The sequence below is a fragment of the Triturus cristatus genome, chromosome 6 (assembly GCF_964204655.1).
Source record: "Triturus cristatus chromosome 6, aTriCri1.1, whole genome shotgun sequence".
In the NCBI taxonomy this organism is placed as follows: domain Eukaryota; kingdom Metazoa; phylum Chordata; class Amphibia; order Caudata; family Salamandridae; genus Triturus; species Triturus cristatus.
The window spans coordinates 1815883022-1815896551 of record NC_140589.1 but is presented as its reverse complement, the minus strand read 5'-3'; positions in this window follow the sequence as shown (position 1 = coordinate 1815896551).

The window sequence follows — 13530 nt, the reverse complement described above, 5'->3', positions numbered from 1 at the left end:
TGCAATGGTGTGAAATGGGCCCTGGTGCAAAGAAGAAAATGGCACCCATGCCGCGTTTGAAAAGTGAATTTCAGCAATAATCATGGGCCTCTCAGGCCTCTGGATCCCGGTGCCACTGCACCTGCTGCAACTATGGAAGAAACGCCTCGGTACCTTAAATGTTTTTTTGGTTCTTTTGTTCTTTAAAGCAATTTAAGCAGTCACTTTCTTTTCTAATTAATCACAACTGCAAACTACTTGCAAAAGCAGCCAGACAATGTACACAATTTAGCTCCAGTTCACATTTGATGTAAATGTAAAAGACAATAAAATATCTCCCCCTGTGAAAAAAAAAAAAAAAAGTACCGCTACCTCAATACTCGCTGGGGGGCTCCCCTCCATCCTGGCAACTGATAAATTGATGTGCCCCCCATTTGCTGTGAGACGCCGCTTTCTCAGAGTTCCCACGAGGGCTCCATACCATCGATTTAGAGACCATGCTTCCCTTCCTCTTCCATGGGGACATCAAAAGGGAATTGTGCTGCAGAGTAACCACTGGGCCTTAAAACAAAGTTGGCTATCGGATTGTGCGCACCCCCCCCCCCACCCAGTGTTTTGAGCTCCTACCACTCTGGCAGCAGCTGAGAGACACCACAAGTTGCTTACAATCTTCGTTGGGATCAGTGTTGCAGTTGCGACCTGGACTTCAACTCAGCTTTGAGACAAGCCACCCAGGTGCCTTCCATGCAACCTGCACTGCTCCCACACCCCTTCCAGTCCTAAACCTGTGGCCCCCAGCGCTGGCACATGTATCATGCAGCAGGAACTGGCAAACTATCCCTCATTTACCCTGTAGACACCTCTCAATTCATTAAGGGATGCACCCATCCTACGGTGCCCCACTTGCTGCTCTCGTCCCATCTTGCTATACACAGTAAATTCTCCAAAAGGCACCTTCTCCACATGCTTACTCACCATCTATAGTAACTTCCTAACTCAATTACTACTGCCACCTGAGCTGCTTGAATTAGGTGCAGAACTACACAGCGTTGGTGCGTACTGGGGTGGTCTTGCTCCCCAATGCTGTCCACTAGATATGGCCATTAAGTACAAAGACCTGTAGGCGAGGGGTCGACATAACAACCAACCTACACATACTAGGGTTTGCAGAATCCATTCACTGGGCCCCAGACCCAACCCCCTATGCCCTTGGAGATGATAATAGCCAGACTGCTAAACTCTGGGACCGCAAAGTGGTCATGAGACTGGCTCGAGAGAATGGTCCACTATAATGGCTAGGTTCCATGATCTGGTGGTACTAAAGGGGGTGGTGATGGACGGAGCATCAGAACCAATCAAACACTCACACCCAGTCAACAGATCTGGGTTTGATCCATCACCGTTCTTTAGCCCACTCTGCCACCCCAGTTCAGACATGGCCATATGCAAATCAGTCTGACCCTGTGCCTCATGGGAACAGTCCAGCCCGAACTGCCAAGCCATGCCTTCCCTGGACTGGAAGACGTTGAGTCCCTTGCTCACTTTGCCACTGGATTCAAGCAAGCCTAGCTGAAGACGGCTGAAATGCCAGAAACCGGTCCTAGGAAGCTTGTTTCCTGTCCAGGGAAGGCATGGCTTGGCAGTTCGTGCTGGACTGTTCCCATGAGGCACAGGGTCAGACTGATTTGTATATGGCCATGTCTGAACTGGGGTGGCAGAGTGGGCTAAAGAACGGTGATGGATCAAACCCAGATCTGTTGACTGGGTGTGAGTGTTTGATTGGTTCTGATGCTCCGTCCATCACCACCCCCTTTTGTACCGCTTTGTTCACCATAAGTTGGCAGGGTATGCTCAGACGTTGAGTCCCTTGCTCACTTTGCCACTGGGTTCAAGCAAGCCTGGCTGAAGACAGCTGAAATGCCAGAAACCGGTCCTAGGAAGCTTGTTTCCGGTCCAGGGAAGGCATGGCTTGGCAGTTCGGGCTGGACTGTTCCCATGAGGCACAGGGTCAGACTGATTTGCATATGGCCATGTCTGAACTGGCGTGGCAGAGTGGGCTAAAGAACGGTGATGGATCAAACCCAGATCTGTTGACTGGGTGTGAGTGTTTGATTGGTTCTGATGCTCCATCCATCACCGCTCCCTTTTGCACCGCTTTGTTCGCCATAAGTTGGCAGGGTATGCTCAGACGTTGAGTCCCTTGCTCACTTTGCCACTGGATTCAAACAAGCCTGGCTGAAGACGGCTGAAATGCCAGAAAACGGTCCTAGGAAGCTTGTTTCCGGTCTAGGGAAGGCATGGCTTGGCAGTTCGGGCTGGACTGTTCCTATGAGGCACAGGGTCAGACTGATTTGCATATGGCCATGTCTGAACTGGAGTGGCAGAGTGGGCTAAAGAACGGTGATGGATCAAACCCAGATATGTTGACTGGGTGTGAGTGTTTGATTGGTTCTGATGCTCCGTCCATCACCACCCCCTTTTGTACCGCTTTGTTCGCCATAAGTTGGCAGGGTATGCTCAGACGTTGAGTCCCTTGCTCACTTTGCCACTGGATTTAAGCAAGCCTGGCTGAAGACGGCTGAAATGCCAGAAACCGGTCCTAGGAAGCTTGTTTCCGGTCCAGGGAAGGCATGGCTTGGCAGTTCGGGCTGGACTGTTCCCATGAGGCACAGGGTCAGACTGATTTGCATATGGCCATGTCTGAACTGGGGTGGCAGAGTGGGCTAAAGAACGGTGATGGATCAAACCCAGATCTGTTGACTGGGTGTGAGTGTTTGATTGGTTCTGATGCTCCGTCCATCACCACCCCCTTTTGTACCGCTAGGTTCCATGATCTCCCAGTTTCCAGACATCACCATTACTTTCTTAAGCTGGCCAACCACAGTATAAAAACAATGAATGATTGACTTCACCATGGCGGTGCAGGAGGCACGTCAGAAATTCACAGATGTCAAGTTTACACTGCGTAAAATGGTGCTTCGATATGGCATATTGTCCCCAGCACACCTCAGGATTGATGTGGAAGGTAAAGCTGACTTTTTTACACCCCGACAGCAGCGCAGACTTTCTGTAAACAACGTTCAAAGGAGCATATGTCCTCTCAATGCTCTACCCCGTTAGATCCCCTCCTAATTTGCACACTATTGCCAGTGCAGACATTTTCCCTATGAGCTAATGTGCACATCCCATTGCTGATATTACTACTAATGGATCCAGCACTTGACACCACGGCACCCTCCTCAACTGGTAAACCTAGACAAATTCTGTGTTTATCTTTCACATATGGTGCTTCAAAGACACAAGTCAAATGACAGGCAATATGTCTTCTGATAACCTGCTGCTTATGGGATTGATGTTTACTTTTCTTTCTCCAACTGCAAAGTGAGAGGGGTTTTTAAAGGGAATTATGTAACTCTCTTGCTGGAGTTCAGGAAAGTGTGATGTTGTGTTTTTTGCATCACACAACAAAATGTAGATACCTGTAAATTAGATTTATTTATTCAGCAGTTAGGTAAAGCATTTTTTTAAATTCTGAAGTGTCTCGGAAACATAGATTTTAATAGGAAAAAAAACAAATCAAGACACTTAGGGGGCGGAGCTTTGCTTATTCCAAGATGGAAGCGAGTTAAGCGATCTCCGCCGATACCCACCAATATCCGCATAATCCTGGCATATATCTTGCCTGCTGTCCTCTTCCGAGGGGTCTTTACTGCACTGTCGACGGGGGCTACTTGGGGGGCCGGACGATTTCGTGATTGAAGCTCGCTGGCGGACACATACGTCAGCGGTGGCCAGAACAGCGTGAGTGATCCTGAGACCTTCGCTCCGGGACAGCAAAGCTAGCCCCTGCATTGGCCTGGAGAGCTGAAACTTGTGCCTCAACTTCGCCGAGTGGATTCCTGAGACGAGGTGCTGGAATAAGGGCAGCGAGGTGATAAGCGGTGATCCAGCCTGCGATGAAAGTGAAGATATTCCCAGGCACTCGGGTGCGATGTGGCCTGCTCCGCCAGCTGGTGGTACTGAGCGCATCCTGCAGTTGCGGTGCCATGCGAGCCCAGGGGCAAAGGCCCAGTGGGGTTTGAAAAAACTGGAACTTTCCCACTAATTGCGCCCATACCGGTGAGTGGGCGCGAGTCACTCATGCAACAGGGCGAGGAGTGAGGGGTGGATGCAGCTGCATTACCCCGACCAATCCTCCGCAAAAGAGAAGCTGTGCCCCTATACGTACTGTGGTCTAGGCTGGGGCCCACGAGCGCAATGTGAATGCTCTTTTTGCGGGGGTGTGGTGAAGGCACCGGGCAGCAGCCCATCGAGGCTCTTCCGCAATAGTTACATCTGAGACCCATATCGCTGTGGATCCCCGGACATTTTTGGATTCCCCTGGCCCAGTAGCGGTCAGGCAGACTGGGCCTGACCTGGAGCCTGCGACACAACACATAGCCACACACAGGTGTGGTCCACGCTGAAGTCAGGGGCCAAAAATCGGTGTCCTCCCTGTGGCGGCCCCCCTGAGACACCTAAGCCCCACCACTCCAGCCCATTCTTTGTTTTGAAGCACAGCTACACATAAAAGCAGGGGGCCTCAGAGACTGATCTAAGCCCACTATCTCACTGCATAATTGGTAAATCGGACAAACTCCAATCGAAATTTCAGTTCGAGCTCTGCAAAACCCCCAGGTCACAGGAACCCACCCCCACAGATCCTGGAGCCACATCAGACGACCAGGAGGCATCAGCAGATACAGTTTTGAAGCAAATATTGCATACCATGCAACAAAGCCTCTCCAAAATAGACAGTAAAATTGATGCCTTGTCGTTCTGCATGGACAGGATGTCCAAACGCCTCGACAAACATGGCAACAGACTCAATGTGGTGGAGCAAAGAATATGGGATGTGGAGGATATTGTGAAGGCGGACTCGGAGACAGATAAGGAGAGAGACACAATTCTGCAAGCGCTGCAATCCAAGACAGAAGACTTCAAAGCAAGGTCGAGGCGGAACAATATCCGTATTTTGGGGGTGGCGGAGTAGCCAAATATAGGGAACATGGAACGGAACGTGGAGAAACTGCTTGTTACACTCCTGGGCAGAGAAACCTTCTCAGATTTATTTATAGTGGAGCGGGCCCACCGTACCTTGGCGCCCTGACTGGTCCCGGGAGAGGCTCCACGACCTATAATATCATGACTGTTAAATTATCGAGATCATGATGCGGCCTTGAGGAAGGTGAGTGATCTGGGGACACTGCGACATGAGGGCGCAGACATTTCCCTACTGCCAGACTTCACACTACAAGTTCAGGAGGCAAGACGACTCTTCATTCCCGCAAAAAAAAGAGATGAACCTGGAGTACAGCATGCAATATCCAGCTAAGCTACAGATCGGATGGGAAGGTGCATTTCTTCACGGACCCCAAAGCTGTCATGTGCTTTTTAAAAGACAAGGAACAAAACTCGAGGCGGCGGGGGTCACCCAGTGGTTCTCGTCCTAACACAGAAGCCCACCCAGGCACAGACAAGGAGCGAGGAGAGTGAAAAATGCTGTGGTCGGCACCTACAGATGACAACGTCGAGTTTGATGGGATGAAAAGAGCTACACAAGGAAAGGGACCCTAGTGCAGCAGGAACTGTTGAACAATGCCGCAGCACGGATGAGTAGCTTACTCTCTTTATGTCTGTTAAAGGCAATGTACTGTGGAGGTCTTTTTTGTGCCACTGTGTGGGGGCATGATATAGTATAAACAGGCTGTCCACATCAGATTGCTATGTTACCAGCCCGGGGGAATTTTATTTGGGTGGGGTGGAGTTGGTAAAACTCAGAACCAAGCAGCTGCGGTAAGATTTATACACCACAGCAAAGGGGAGTGACGTAAGGGTGGCGTTAAGATCTAGGAGAGATGTCAACATCTTCCCCCAAGTATATCACACTATGTCTTATGTTTTGTTGGGGATTATCAAGTACTAGATGGATGAAGGGTGGGAGGAGGGGATGTTGGCAGCCATGGAAGTTGCGGGTTCCCATGACGTGGGAGGGATGTTTATTTATACATGCATTGTCTTGATTAGATTAGAGGGCAAGATGTGTCATTATTATTTTTTTTAACATTTTAATGGCATTTTGCAATTGTTGATATTCATAACATAGCATTAAATTTAACGCTGCATACACGGTGTAGAAAAAGATCATATATTACATGGTTAAACTCCTGTATTATTTATCAATTTATGACCCTTATTCATTGACAACATATCTCAGAGAATTACAATAGACAACATTTTATCTTTGGCCCAGATCCATTATTCACTGACATCTGATATTGATTCCTCCTGAGGGGGCTCACAAATGTTGCACCGAAAAGCATTCTATTTCCCCATACCCGTGTCCATTTATTGGGGCACCCTCTATGTATATAGACTGCCCCCTCTGCTATCATTGCGCTGTCCATGTCACAACCCCATTGTCGATAGGTGGGAGTCAGCCCTGTTCCCCAGTTTTGGACTATATTTCGTTTTACTATCAGCATACCCAGTGTCACCCAGTCTTGAGTCATATGGTTCAGATCTGTGGGCTCCCAAATATTGAGGAGACATCTCTTTGGTTCCGGCAGGACAGTAGCTCCACCAACCTGCGAAATCGTGCGCATGACCGCTTCCCAATAAGGTGTGATCCCTGGACAGTCCCATATTATGTGATAGAATGTACCTGGCAAGTCAAGATGCGTCATTATTACACCCGGCATCTCACACGAACACTGATCCGGACTCCAATTATTTAATGCACAGACTCAATGACACCTGAGGGCGGGAGGGCGCAATCCTTACACCTCATGACCTGGAATGTTGGGGGTCTGAACGATAATAGGAAAGTGCAGAAGGTAGTGGCGTACTTAGAGACACTCGATTGGTTTCTCAGTTTTACAAGAGACACATCTCAGTGCAGAAAATAGCGCTGCAGTGCAGCGCAAACTACAGGGCCTGTGCTATTCAGCCGACTATACCACACATGCTAAAGGGGTGCTGTTATGGCAAGATACGCGGGCCGGGTGGACATGACTGGACTTTTTAGGGACCTGCAAGGCAGGTATGCATCAGCTCACTGCAGCAAAGGAGATCTCAAATTAATTCAGGTCGGTATATACAGGCCAATTTTTAATTCACTAGCAGCGAAACTGGTGAAATGGAAGGGCACTCCACAGGTGTGGGGGGGAGACTTCAACTGCATCCTCAACCCGGAAGTGAACAGATCCCAAGGTCCGCCCTGGTGACCAGCAGCAGCGGCGTTAGCCATAATGGATATCATGCACAGAGGTGGCCTTTAAGACATTTGGAGATATAGATCACCCTGAATGAGGGGTTATACGCAGTACTTCCCAGCTTATGACACACACATTCGCATTGATTATTGGCTATTGTCAGGGGGATTAAGCACGAGGATAACGGCTTGTACTCACCTTTCCAGGACATACCCTGACCATTCCCCTATCCAGCTCACATTTGAATACAGGTCACCTCGAGTCTCCTCATTCACCTGGCATTTCCTGCCATATTTTTTATAAGACGTTGTCTTCAAGACAGACCTGATGAAAGCAATAAAGGAGTTTTTCACGAATAATCTAGGCCGTGTCCAAAAATTTGTCACAATTTTGTAAACCTTCAAGGTGTATATCAGAGGGGTGGTGAGTTACTCACATGCGGGAGTCCTTCTTTCCATACGCAGCAGGATAGCGACCCTGGAAGAAGAAATTGGAAATATAGAAAGGGCACTTTCGGGGCCCGGTGGACCCCAAACCTCTGTGGCGCTCAAGCAAAAACCGGCAGAATTTCAAGATACAGCGAATGATGAAATTAAACATGTGGCAAAGTATGCCACTTCACGCTGTTATGGGGAACGTGATATGCCTGGGGCCATGCGGGCAGTGATCCTGAAGCCCAAGAGGGACTTGGACAAAATGATGGCCATGACAGATGACGAACGGTCGCGCCTTGCGCACTTCAGAGGAAATCGCGGCTCATTTTTGCACTTATTACCAGACACTGTATACATCTCAAATTCCGACTGATAATGATGCGCTTGATGAATACTTGTCCTATATTAAAATGCTGTGGCTAGTGACGGAGCACAGGGGGCACTTGATGGCTCCTTTGGAATCAGCGGAAATTAGGGATGCGCTGCGTAGTATGGCTGCAAGCAAAGCGCTGGGGGCCGATTGCCTTTCGTGACTTTTGCGCAAAGAGTTCCAGGAGCTGCTGATCCCCTAGCTTAAGATGCTCTTCGAGGAAATGGCGTAGCCCGGACTCATGCCCCCCTCCTAACGTGAGGATGTAACAGTAACGCTGTTGAAGGCTGGAAAATAACCCACTCACTGCTCCTCGTATAGACCCATGTCCCTACTCAACGTGGATGTTAAAATCTACGCAAACATTCTGGCAAATAGGCTGGTGCCTCTGTTGCCCGGCGTCATCCGCCGGAGCAAGCAGGTTTTGTCCGTGGCTGTAACTTAACACAGAATTTGAGGACACTTTTCGGCGTGATGCAGCGACTGAATCCGGAGGTCCAGGCTACCGCGGTATTCCTTGATGCCCAGAAGGCCTTTGACTCGCTGGAGTGGGGGTTTATGTTCTCTGTTCTGCGTAGGATTGGGATTGAGGAGGTATTCCTGCATCTGATCTTAGTTTTATATACATCGCCCTCTGCTAAAGTGAGAATCGGGGATGCAGTCTTCCACACATTTAATATCACACGGGGCACAAGACAGGGTTGCCCTCTGTCCCCACTGTTGTACGCGATCGTGGCTGAGCCAGTGGCCTGTGCCATTCGTGAATATCACTACAACAGGGGGCTGGGGCTCCCAGGGTATACTCTGAACATATCTGCATATGCAAACAACACCCTGCTGTATATAGGCAACCCAGAAGAAAACCTTTCCCCCATACTGCGTGAGGTGGTTCAGTTTGGTGGGCATTCGGGACTGCGTATTAACTGGGACAAGTCCATCATATTTCCACTAACTCCTGCCACTGCGGCACCGACGTTGGAGATCCCCTTGCAGTGGACCACGGACTCTGTAAGGTATTTGGGACTCAGGATCCACACTGACCCGGCTGTGGTAATCTAAGAAAATTATGGAACGGCCGCGCAGAGATTAACAGAAGACGTGGATCAGGCTCTCATTGTCACTATTGGGAAGAATTGCATAATGAAGATGGTGGTTCTGCCACGGTTCATCTTTTTGTTTCAAAACATACCAATCCCATTACCGCACACTATATTTAAGCAATTGCTTACACAGCTTATCCTGTTAGCGTGGGTGAGGAAGCAGCCCCGGATAAGGTTGAGTTCCCTCACTTTACCCTACGAGTTGGGCGGGTCAGGTGCCACAGACTTGGAGAAGTGCTACATAGCTGCGCACAGTACATTTGCACATAATTGGGAATATGGCCCACATGATGTACCCTTTTTGTAGCTGGAAAGGAATGCAGCTGATCCGCTGACCCTACCCCAGACACTATTTCAACCATCATCTAGCCGACAACAAATATTTGACTTGTTGGCCACCACATCGCAGGCGTGGCAAACATTGCTCCACATGCAGGCAGGGGCTTTCCTGTACTCACCAGATATCCCATTAGACCGGTACTTCTGGTTCCCTCTGGGGCAGGATGGTTGAGCAAGGCAGGCGCTGGGGATGGTTGGCATCCAAAAGATGGGAGACTTCTTCAAAGATGGATCGGTGTGTAGTTGGGAAGCTCTCCAAAGCCCAGTAGCGCGGCCGTCAGGTGCAGCAGTGTTTCACTTTTTTGGGGCTTAGCACACTTGGCACTCCCTCTTGGGCGAGGATATGATGGAGCAGCAGGCTATGAGTTCCCTCACCACCCTCATTAAAGTCAGTGAACCCTTCAAACTGATCACCAGGTTTTATTCTAGTATGCAGGAAACACGGTGGGCGGAAGAACTGAATGTCAGGCGGAATGGCAGCGCAAATTGAGTTCTCCATTGAGCAATAAAGACTGGCAATATTGCTGCACCTGCACTAGGTCCATCTCTGTTAATGGGAGGCAGGCTCATCCTCTTTCAATTCTTGCACAGAGCTTACTGCCCCTCAAAGAGGCAGTTCCGATATGGGCTATCAGAGAACTCCAAATGTCAAAGATGAGGGAGAGGTGAACCGGGTCTTGGGCACCTAGCGTGGCAATGTCTTGGAATTCAGTCATTTTGGTGCGCAGTGTTCCAGGAGCTTGGGATCATTATGAGTACTGACCTAGAGCCTGATCCTAAGATGGCATTGTTGGGTTGGGACTTGAACGTGGAAAAAGTGGGACACCCCTTGGTGACCATTGGCCTTCTCTTGGCTAAGCGCTGTGTGGCAATCAGATGGGCGGGGGCCCACTACCAACACTAAAGGAGTGGCATGCTGACATGCTCTATTGCAACACACACACACCGATGCATACAATGAGCTACTCCCACCCACAAGTCAGCCCAAGAGTTGTTGGGGTCCATATCAAACATATCTCCCTAGTAAAAATGTAAGCACAGGACCTGATAACACTGAAAGCATTGACACGGATGCAACTCTGGAGTAAAAGGTGTAGGTGGCTACCGGGTATATGGGACGAAGGTGCACTGCAATCATGAAGGGTTAGTACATGGACGGGGGCATGCGAGAGGGACAGTTGTCAGCTAAGCCTAACGGCAGTAGTGTCGGATTGTGGACTTTATGAAGGTACTCCATGTGTTCTAGGCGATGATTATATGAACTGTGTCCTTCTCATACTCGCCTTATTATGTATCGGACTGTAAGAAGCCTCATGTATTGTTATGCCTGGTCACGATACATCTGTCTGTTAATTTGTTTGTTCAATAAAATTCAATCAAATCTTTTTTTTTGAAATCAAGACACTTGGGGATGTACAAATGGTAACTATTCACAGAAACCAGATTTCCGCACATTATTATTTGTGTGCTGTATAGTTTTATCAGTAAAACTGTATGCGTGTGCAATGTTAGTGCCCACTTCAATGGAAAATCTGCTGTCTGTAAATGACAGAGCACTACCACATGATGCTTTAGTTCCATTAAAATAATCTTCCTTCCTCATGTCCATTAAAGTTAGGTAGGTCGCAAAAGTTTGTTGTCCTAAAAAGTGGGTTGCGATTCTAAAAAGTTTGGGAACCACTGCTATAGACCCTCATTGCTCCTAAACGTTGACAATAAGATTTTGGCCAAAGTGCTTTCCAATCATCTGGCCCTCCTGAAGGAACACATCATATCCCCTACCCAATCGGGATTTGTCCCCCACAGCTCCACCTCTTTAAATCTTCAGTCCGTTTTCTTTGTCCTCAGCAGGATTTCTGCTGTTTGCCCATCAGTGATGTCCTTGCGGGAAAACAGTTGATTCCCTAGAATGTTGCAGGGATTCAGCTCTGGAACAGAACTATGCTTGGGAGCATAGAACATCAGTATGTAGGGGCTGAGTCATCATACTACATCATTATCTATGAGCCCAAGTCCAACTAACTATAGTGCCTCACTTGCCCTCCTAATCTGTCCCGAGAGACAGGTGATTTGGCACCCCAGAACACAGCACTCCCGACCCTCTCAGAGATTGCACTACCAGGACACACCGTTTCGTTCTCTCACTCATACTTGTCCACAATAAGATAAAAAAGAGACACGAAGTAAGTTTGCAATGTTTATTTAAAGTATTGTGCTCTAAGATGCAATAATTGTTCCACAGTTATTAAACAGATACATGTCAAGAATGTCATTAACATGGTTAATAAACCAATATACAGTAAGGAGCCCTGTCATGTTATCTGACAGATCTGCCTAAACCCTATCCCACTACTAAAGCTAAGCAGTTGTAGATTATGGATCTCTGGGATTAGAGGCGGACCCCGTACATTATCATATATAGAGGTGGATGTTCTACAGCTCGGCTGAGGTAGCACTCTTGTTTCAGGACCTTCACTTGATGAGTCTGTTTTCAGAACCCCTGTCCTCAGTTATGACACGTTATGTGTATTCAAAGCAGCAGCTGCATTCTTTTATTATGTGTAGGTGCTAGTGTCTGACCAGAGAGAATAACAAGAAGCAATGTTGTTTGACATTGCCTAGGCTGTTTAGACTAAATACCAGTAAAAGAATAAAATGCGAATACATATGCTGGTTCTGTGTGAAAATACAATGTGGTACAAAAGTAAGCTTGATATTTAGTAATGTGTGCAAAACAAAAGTGGCCTACAATGTGCATAATTAGGCTAACATAGGGTGAATGACAATGGGCCATACAGAAACACACTACACTCCATGGCACACTCTGCAAACTGGGCATCCGTCACAGGTTTTCTTCATTGATAGGACTTTTATATTCCAATCCTACAGCATGCACCATGGATAATGGTTCATTAACCCCTCCTTTTCCTGTTACACATGGCACAAGGCAGAGCTGCCCCAATCCCCTTTACTTTGTATAATGGCCATGGACCCTGTGGTCTAAGAACTAAATTAAAAGCATATACATCACAGACTAAAATTTAAGTCAAGCCCCTTCTTTATCCCATTATACACCAATTATCTTCTTTTGTTTGTACGGAAACCGTAACATAACTTGCTCCCAATTCTTCAAGAGGCTATTCTGGTCTTCAGATCAATTGGTCTAAATCCAAACATTTTCCTCTTACTATCGCTACAACACCCATCCAATGCACACTCCAACTGACTTGGTGAAACGGTACAGTTAAATACTTCAATTTTGGTCCCGCTATTGACGCGCTATCCACACAAATTGACAGCTGGATTGACTGCCTCGCTTGCGCCTTTCAGATAATACAGCTCCCACACAATGGCTCAACACCCGGCGCAGCAAAATACTTTAACACAAAACAAACCACAGCTTTAGAAAAGGGTTTTATTTTACAAAATGCAAGGACTCTCTCTTTTAGAATAAAGCTTGGGGTTTTATTTTACACAATGCTCTCTAACCTAGCCTGGGCCAACGTGAGCATCGATGACACCATCAAAATCATGAGCACAATCCACTCCGGCTCCACGTCAGACCCATTCCCGCACAACATCTTCAACAAAGCCAGCAGCTCTATCGAACCCTATCTGCGCAACGTCATCAATCTCTCTCGAGAGAGACCACAACCTTCCCAGAGAGCTGGAAACACGCCGAGATTAACGCCCTACTCAAAAAACCCAAGGCGGACCAGAGAGACCTCAAGAACTTCGGGCCCATCTCTCTGCTTCTGTTCCCGGCCAAGGTCATCGAGAAGATCGTCAACAGACAGCTAACCCGATACCTCGAAGAAAACAGAATCCTGGACCCTTCCCAGTCAGGGTTCCGCAGCAACCACAGCACTGAGACTGCCCTCATTGCTGCAACCGACGACATCAGGACCCTGCTGGACAACGGTGAGACCATGGCCCTCATCCTCCTGGACCTCTCCTCCGCCTTCGACACCATCTGCCACCACACATTACGCGCACGCCTCCACGCCATAGGGAGCCGAGACAAGGCTCTGGAATGGACCACCTCCTTCCTCTCT